Source organism: Palaemon carinicauda, chromosome 22 (genome assembly GCF_036898095.1).
Source record: "Palaemon carinicauda isolate YSFRI2023 chromosome 22, ASM3689809v2, whole genome shotgun sequence".
NCBI lineage: Eukaryota > Metazoa > Arthropoda > Malacostraca > Decapoda > Palaemonidae > Palaemon > Palaemon carinicauda.
Window position 1 is genome coordinate 80,708,316 of NC_090746.1, and position 10,000 is coordinate 80,718,315.

Here is a 10,000-nt window from a genome sequence, read left to right on the forward strand (position 1 = left end):
TATTATTATTATTATTATTATTATTATTACTAGCTAAGCTATAACCCTAGTTGGAAAAGCAGGATGCTATAAGCGCAAGGGTTCCACCAGGAAAATATAGCCGAGCAAGGAAAGGAAATAAGGAAATAAATAAACTATAAAAGAAGTAACGAACAATTAAAATAAAATATCTTAAGAACAGAAACAACATTAAAATAGATCTTTCGCATATAAACTACAAAAAAACTTGAAAAAAGGGAAGTAAGATAGAATAGTGTACCCTCAAGCAAGGGTTGTTGAGGCACTATAGTGAGCAAAGGAATGTAATATCTAGCGTTTCTTAGGGTGGTGTTCTTGGACCATTAGTTTTCATGAATATGAATATATGTCATCTGGTCTAGAAAACAAGCTCGTCGCATAAGCAGATTATGCTACTTTCTTTTCATTAATTCCATCTCCTGAATATAGATCTGGGTTTTGCTGAATCCCTTAATAGAGATCTAGCTAAAATTAGTGGATGGCGTAAACTATGGGGCATGAAGTTCAACTGTTACAAACCTCAAAGCATGATTGTAAATAAGTCGTGTGAAGTGGATTCTCAATATCCAGATCTCTGCATTGCAAATGTTTGTATATCTATATACAACGTTAAACTTTTAGGTGTGATTTATTACAAATTTACTTTTGAGAAACACATGCGGTCCATTTCTTTTTTAATTACGTAATTACACTGTGAAATTCTTCAGATTGTTAGTAATCAATCTATTCTGAATAAATGCTTTAATTCTTTCATTCCAACCTTTTTAGAGTATTGCTCCCCTGTTTGTGCTTCAGCTGCTGACTCTCGTGTTAATTTCTTTGATAAAAACTTGTCTATTAAATTTCGTATTCACGACCTTGATATTAATCTCTGGCAACGTTATTCAGTAATGCTTTATGTACATTGTAAAAGACTTTTCATAATTATGATCATCCTTTGCATTCAGATCTTCCTAGACTGTACCATCTTGAACTTGTTCTTAATACTAGGTAGGAGGTGGTTTTCGATGATTGATTGACCTTTGATAGTTGAGTACAAGTTCTCTGTCGTTGACAAATAATGAGATATTTGGATAAAGATAAGTAAATGAGTTGGAATAAGGAGAGGAAATTAACACTGAAGATTAAAAAGGAGAGGATTTTCAAAGATAGATTGAGCCCTGATAGTTGAGTACAAGGTCACTGTCAGGTATGCAGTTAATTCCAACAGTCATACCCTCTTCATCATACAGCTTAACACTTCATGGTAAACAAATAGTTTTTTCCATCTGTGACCAGGTTGTAGAATGATCTTCCTAATCAAGCAGTAAACTATTTTGACGTTGTTACTGATCTTCAGATATTTTATGATTTTTATCTATAAGTTCTCATATAGGCCTATATTTTGTTTATTCCCTTATGTCCTGTCTGTCCTCACTAATAATAATAATAATAATAATAATAATAATAATAATAATAACAATAATAATAATAATAATAAGAATAAGAATAAGAATAACGATAATAATAATGATTATTATTATTATCATTATATTTTTATATGCATATAAATACTTATATATATATATATATATATATATATATATATATATATGCTATATATATATATATATATATATTATATATATATACATATATATGTATATATATACATATATACACACATACACATTTATATACATGTGTATATTATATACTTACATATAAACATATTTATATACACATGTATATACATACATATAATGATACACACAAACACACACACACATACATATATATATATATATATATATATATATATATATGTGTGTGTATATATATATATATATATATATATATAAATATATATATATATTTATATATAATAATAATAATAATAATAATAATAATAATAATAATAATAATTATAGATATATAAACAGATGTAGAAATGTGTGAGTTTGGGTTTCACGCATATGTGTATGAGGGTAGGGAAGCCTGAATATCAGTTAGTACAAATTATATATATATATATATATATATATATATATATATGTATATATATATATATATATATAAATTACTTTAACACTTGCAAAATTTTCAAATCCCAGACTTTCCAGGAAATAACTGAAAAAAAAAAAAAAGTGTCAACGAAAGAAAACGGTAATGATAAAATAAATTAGGGAGATCAGACCGTAATGCAAGAGAAAGAATGTCTTAAGAGCGGTGCTGATTACATAAGAGGATTTACTCTCATTCTGAACTTTTCCCTTCCGGGTTGATAGAAATTACTTTTTTATCTCGTCGTTTAGAGTAACTACAGAGGCTCACTCACATCAGAGGCCTACAGAGTGATGAGTGTTTTTTTTTTTTTTTTTTTTTTGTCTCTTGGAACTCAGTAAAAATATCTTTTAACATTTTCATAGTTCTAACATCTAATAAATATTATACAAATGGTACCTTACCCAACGTTTATCCAATCAGGATAGTAAATCCACTAATGTCTAGAAGAAAAGTTCTTTTTCTCAAACTCTACTAGTATATAAATTCAAAATATTGCTATCGGTTCAACCTTTAACACCGATTAACAAACATAAACTGTTTCGAATAATTACTTTATCTATAATTACTGGTTGGCGAAAGCAGATAGTATATGATATTATAAAAATGTAGGTGTAGAATAATGACTTAGTCCACGGCCACCCACAGTATTTTATCACGTTTAAAGGAAAAGATTAGCTTTCGTGGACGATTTTTCCCTGCTGGAGCCATTGGGCTTATAGCATCCTATTTTCTCAACTAGGATGGTAGCTTAGTAATAATATTAACACTGAGAGAACATAACATCGTACTCTGCCCTATTCCCCACTTCCCTATCCCTACACCGTGCCGTGCATCGTCGAAACAATTTTGTTTCGGAACCGGTCTTAAAATCAGTAGAACTTCAAAAGTTCAAAGTTGCAGCAAATGTTTTTATGTTGACCAGGCTGACATGAGTCTTTTTATAGTTTATTTATGACATATCTGTTTTTGACGCTGTTAATAGTTTATATAGGACATATCTGTTTTGACGTTGTTACTGTTTTAGAATGATCTATTGTTAACTTGTTCTCATCATTTATTTATTTCCTTATTTCCTTCCCTCTCTATTGGAGCCCTTGGGCTTATAGCATCTTGCTTTTCCAACTAAGGTCGTAGCTTGGCTAGTAATAATAATAATAAAAATACTAATAATAATAATGATAATGATAATAATAATAACAACAGCAATAATAATAATAATAATAATAATAATAATAATAATAATAATAATAATAGCTTATGCAGTGAAGATTCCCTGTTATTAGCCTGACTGATGATGGCAGATTCTGAAACATTTCTTTTTGACAGACAGCTAATTTAAAAAAAAAAAAAATACAGTTGAGCCTCATTAGAGACATAAAATGGCGCTATTCCGTATATTTACGAATATCTTTGAACAACCTGTGCCCTATCCTACTGATGATTTTCACTCATTACTCATTGATAAAAATATATCTAACAGCTTCTTCGATATGGATTTCAAGGTAATTAATACTTGGAATTTTGTAAACACCGAATAGAGCTTTATTCGTTTTTCTCTAAAAATACTACAATTAACAAGCCACCTATTTTTTTATAATAGAATATAAATGAATTGTGGAATTTTAGGTGTCCAGTATCTAATTCAGTTTTCAAGAAAGGCGTTCATTTTTTTTGTCCAAACAGAAAAGTTACATTGACTTTATATATATATATATATATATATATATATATATATATATATATATATATATATATATATATATATATAATATATATATATATATTATATATATAATATAAATACATATATATATATACATATCTATATACATACACACACACACACACACACACACACACATATATATATATATATATATATATATATATATATATATATATATATATATATATATATATATATATATACAGTTTTTAAGTAAATAACAAATGGTTAGATCCTAAGAAGGTTACGGAACCAAGGAATTGCAAACATTCTATCCCCACGCACTCACATACATAAATACATACTATATATATATATATATATATATATATATATATATGTATATATATATATAAAATTTATCTAACAATATAGTACAGTATGTGTACATAATAGAAATAGAAACTGGATAGTATCTCGGATATTTTCGTCGACATTCTTTATAGCTTTGCTATTTCGTTTAATATTACCCTTTTATTTGAAATGTGTTGATTCATAAACATTCAGTTGCTGTTTTGCATGGTTATTATGTAAACAACATTGATTATGTAATAGATAATAACATGCAAAATGGTTAGGCTCTTCGAAGCTCGTTAATTGCCTTACATAAACAACGATTTATTTACCCCGTTTAACTGGCTGCACTAAATAACACTAATTATATCGAGGTCTATGTTTTCCCTGATTAACATGGAATTTCCAGTAAATCGCAAACTACTCCAAACCCGACCCTGGGGCCGGTTCAACCCGGACTGATTTAGCGGAAGCATCACTAATCAACACATCATCACTGCTTTCCTTTCCCCCGGCTTATTCGCATCGATTTTCCAAGCCATGGATGTGATATGTTACTGCGAAATTTTAATATGCATTTATGTATGTATATAATAACAACATATGAAATTGTTTCTATTTCATTGGTGAACAAAAGCCTCAGACATGTTCTTATTCATTTCTAGGGGTTGGCCAGTTTTCATCACCAAGTTAACTAATGCAGATTGGTGATTTGGAGAGACTTTGGTCTGACTGTACAGCAAACCAACCTAGTATGTGTGGCCCTGACTAGTACAACTTCGCTGATCATGGCGATACACAAACCCTTTCACCACGTTAATGTATCCCCACTCAGAAAAAAAAATATATAATATATATATATATATATATATATATATATATATATATATATATATATATATATGACTGGAAAAGGGCGAGAGCTGGTTGACCTCATGGAGAGAAGGAAGATTGGAGTGCTGTGTATACAGGAGACCAGGTGGAAGGGAAATAACACAAGAGAACTAGGTGAAGGTTATAACTCTTATTACAGTGGAGCAAATATGTAAGGAAGAAATAGTGTAGGAATAATATTATCGAAAGATTTGAAGGAAAGTTTGATTGGGGTGAATTGGAAAAATGACAGTTGTGAGACCGGCAATGATGTATGGAGCGGAGACGTGGGCAATAAACGGATTTTGAGCGAAGCGAAAAATCTATTTTTGGGTGAGATGGCCATGACGTCCTGATGGAAGGTTCCTTCAGTAGCTTCCTGAGGGTATATATGACTACTAAGAAGACAATAGAAGAAAATGGATGTGGCAGAGATGAGAATGTTGAGATGGATGTGTGGGATGACAAGAAGAGATAAGATACGGAATGAGGTAATTAGGGGTACCACAGGAGTTAGAGAACTATCAGATAAGATCCAGGAAAGTAGACTGAGGTGGTATGGTCAAGTCATGAGAAGAGATGAACAGTATATTGGAAGGAGAGTGATGGAAATGGAGGTACAGGGAACGAGAAGGAGAGGGAGACCAAAGCGAAGGTGGATGGACTGTATCAAGCATGACCTTTGATCAAAGGGATTAACCGGTGATGAAGTGTGGGACAGAAGTAGATGGAGAACGCTGGCCAGAAACATCGACCACACATAGAAGTGGGAAAAGATGAAGTCAAAGAAGATATGTGTGTGTGTGCGCGTATATACTGTATGTATGTGTATATGTATATGTATGTATGTATGTATATATATATATATATATATATATATATATATATACACACACATATATATATATATATATATATATATACACAAAATAAATTATAGTGCCAGTTATGGTGAACATATCTATTACCGAGCTCGAATTTTTTTCCCATTATCAAAGCAAAAAAGGAAAAATTAAAAATAAGTACACTACCTTATTTTTAATAAGTTGAAACATTCACTTTAAATTTGATACATGATCAAAACACACATTCTAGAACTATCTGAAAGAAAATGAAGAGAAAATGAATAACGAAATGTAAAATTATTCTCATATACAGAAATTCAAAGTGCCTACGCATATAAAACAAAATAGAAGATTCGTACGGTGCCCTGCCCAGTTTTGGTTTTATTTGGTATTGCTAGATTGCCTCCATTTTCATTAGGTCCAGGTCATTCCGACAAGTGGCCAAAATGGAAAGGAAAAAAATTCTCCCTAGACATAGGGTGGGGCTCACTCTGTAAATGAGAAGGTTTTGCTTAGGGTCTTGGTTTTGCTACAACTACCTGTTCTTGGTGAATGGCCCGAGTGCTCGGACAATACATCATCATCACCTCCTACGCCTATTGACACAAAGGGCCCTAGTTAGATTTCGCCTGTCGTCTATATCTTGAGCTTTTAATTCAATATTTCTCCATTCACCATCTCCCACGTCACGTCTCATAGTCCTCAGCCATGTAGGCCTGGGTTTTCCACGTCTTCTAGTGCCCCGAGGAGCCCAGTTGAAAGTTTGGTGTACTAATCTCTCTTGGTTAGAGGGAAAAGCATAACCAAACCATTTCCATCTACCCCTCACCATGATATCACCCATATATGACACTTGAGTAATCTCTTACAGTTTCACACACACACACACACACACACACACATATATATATATATATATATATATATATATATATATATGTGTATATATATAAAAATATATATATATATACATATAAAATATATATATATATATATATATATATATATATATATATATATATATATATATATGTATATATATATACATTATCTATGTGTATGTATGAGTTTATGTATATATTGTACTTGGTTTATGAGGCCATTCCTCGAAGAATAAAATGAAGATTATATAGCATTTGGTAATTAGGTTCTCTAGGACAATAATTGTATTAGCTAACCTCTTAAAAGATACGCCACTGGAAGTTATTCAGGAACATTTAAAAAACGTCTTAGTAAAAACAGATCGTGAAAATTCTCAAAATACAGACAGTTTTAAGAATATTCTCACCAGCTTAACATATTTACACTAATGAATAAGTTTACAATTAGTGACATAATATTACGCTTGATTAAAATTACAACCAAGTACCATCACCTTTATTGTCGGTCCTACAGCACTAAATTGAGACGCAGACTTTGCACATTTCTAAGGCACCAATTCAAACTCCTATTCTAATGACCAATTTCATAAACGGCAAAAAGAAATAATGCAAGGTTGCTTTACTTTGTATAGCCAATCCAAATAGAGATTATGATTTATATTCAAAACTAGCTGACCGTTTGATTATCCGCGTGTTACAATACCACTATTCCTTGTGGTATGGACTTAGGGACGGGAATCTAATTTTACGGGCCAAATACTTTTAAATTTGATGCTTATCTGTGCTCTGAGTTCCGTGTAGCTATTCCAAAGCATTTTCTGAAAATGGAATTATTGATGTTCATTTACCTTCATAATATCATGTTCATTATGGATGCATAATGTAACACTGACTTTATAGTAATAATCCGAAAAAAAATATATGTCACTAATCAAGTTTTTAAATCTTTCAGATTAATGTTTCTGAGAGAATATTAGGTTACAAGCAAACACTCTCTCTCATTTAATATTTATAGAATAGTCTCCCTGGAGAGAGATATTGTGAGTTAAATATTCACTCAGGCTTCCTTTCATCTCCAATTTCAGTTGCCCAACAAAATTTTACAAACATGGAGACAGACAGAAATATATAAAACAAAGAAAAGAAAATATATTACCTTACAGAAACGTTGGAATAATATGACTGATTACTCAAAGAATATTTATTGGTATAATGTTCCGACCTAAATTTTAACATCAATTATTCAAGTACACATTTTGATACAGCGGATAGTATCAAATCTTAGTTATTAGGAAGCGTGAATTGTTGAATATTTTCGGTATTACCGGGATAAATCCTGATAAGCATATATTAGCTATAACAATCTTACACAAATTCAGCGTACAAAACTAATAACTAAATCCATGAGCACATACAAATGTGCAAATTTTCTTAGATTTTTATATTGACTGCAATATTGTTCCAAGCCGAGCCTATTTACGCTATGTGAGTGAGCGAGTGCGTTCGTTTTAAATATCAATTACCCCTTAATATCTAATTAACTTAATCTACGGAATATCCTATACCAAAATGAACTTGTATTCATGATAGTACATCTACCTCGGTCTCATATTAGCAAAGCCTGGAAGGATTTGTCCTGGGGCAACATTATAGCCAATCACAGCGCTAGCGATAGGTCGCTCAGTGAAGGAATGTATTGCCCAGGATTAATCCTGGTATTGCCAACCTTTAATTGTCACTCATGTGGAGGGCGAACACAGCACATCCAAGTACCACTTGTCAGAACGAAGGAGCAATGAAATTATGTTTAATGACGAGCAGAGCTAGGTACAGTGGAGCAATGACCATTTTGAGGAACATGACATAATCTTCAAAGTCGAAAGTTTGCAGGTATAGACGAAAGCTTCTAATTTGTTGCTCCTTTTAATTTCTTCTAACAGTGGTTATAGTCATGCACTTATGACTTTCTACATAGCTACATCGACCAATCGAAATACATTTTAATATAATCGGTAGTGCAATATATTTTCAAGATAATGAATTGGATTCTTTCCAAGATAATTTTTAAAGCTTGAAAAGAAATCATAAAAAAAGTATTTATGGTGAAGTTCCACAAGATATCAATAATTCATCCTACTCTGATCAACATCTTGATCAAATGCCCAATCTTCATCCGATTTTTTTAACCGGACTGTTGAAATTTATCCCATTTAAATATCTTCAATAACAGATAAATTGAAAAAAAAAAGTTCACATATAGAATTAATATGATATAAAAGTAGACAGTTTTTTTTCTCATAAATCTATAACACAGCATACGGGAATTAATGACTGGTGATAACCAAACATTTATTAAAAGCATTTGTGTGAATATGAGACAATATATTATAAAAGTCTCGGAGATGTAAGTTGCGACATCTATATAACTATTTCATTTAGCTGAGGAACAATATTCATTTCAGTTTATATAGCTACTTCCAAAGCCTGAGAGGGTGTATCTCCGTAAGATTTTATGACTGCAGTTAAATTTTGAATACTGAAAAAAGCTAAGCACGCTTTGTCTCATGCTGGATACACATGTCGAAATTTAATATAGTGGAGTTTTAGTCTATTTACACGATTTTTACCATAAATTCTAGCTAAAGTAATACAGAAAATAACTAACTGACATAAAATTCGACACACATTACGGTTGAGAGTTAAATGAATATGTAATCCGTAGTAAATTGGTATTAATTTTACTATGACAATAAAAAAGCATTTACTTCGCACGGTCGCTGATTTTATGCTCTTGGTAATGGCAAGCTTTACCCAATTATTTCTAGCCTGAAATCTATGCTCTCCAACTGAAAAACACATTATATTTTTCGGGGGAGGGGAGACTTTCATAGGAAAAAGGCATGAATTTTCTCCCACCCTTGCATAAATTTCAAGACCTTATTTAAAAAAAGAATGTGCAATTTTTTTATGCACCTGGTTTCTCCTTTCCTCATCCAACTTTATTCCTCGTCTGGCTGACTCGCGAGTAGTGTATCTTGAACTAAGACGAATATGCTTTGCAAATGTGTTCTTGTTACCCCGTTAAGGCCGATTCACACGACCCGTTTTCTTTCCGACAGGCTCGCCGTCGGTTAAGCGGCGTCTAGGTTTCTTACGTGTATTCAAATGCAACTGTTCACACGACCCGTCAGGCAGACGGCGGCCCTCGGACGTCGCCCTTCCGAGGCGGCTCGGCTTTCTTCCCAAGAAACCCCGACCGGTTTGACGGACGTTAGCCACCCGTCCCAACCAGCGGGTGGATGATGTTTTGGGTGAAC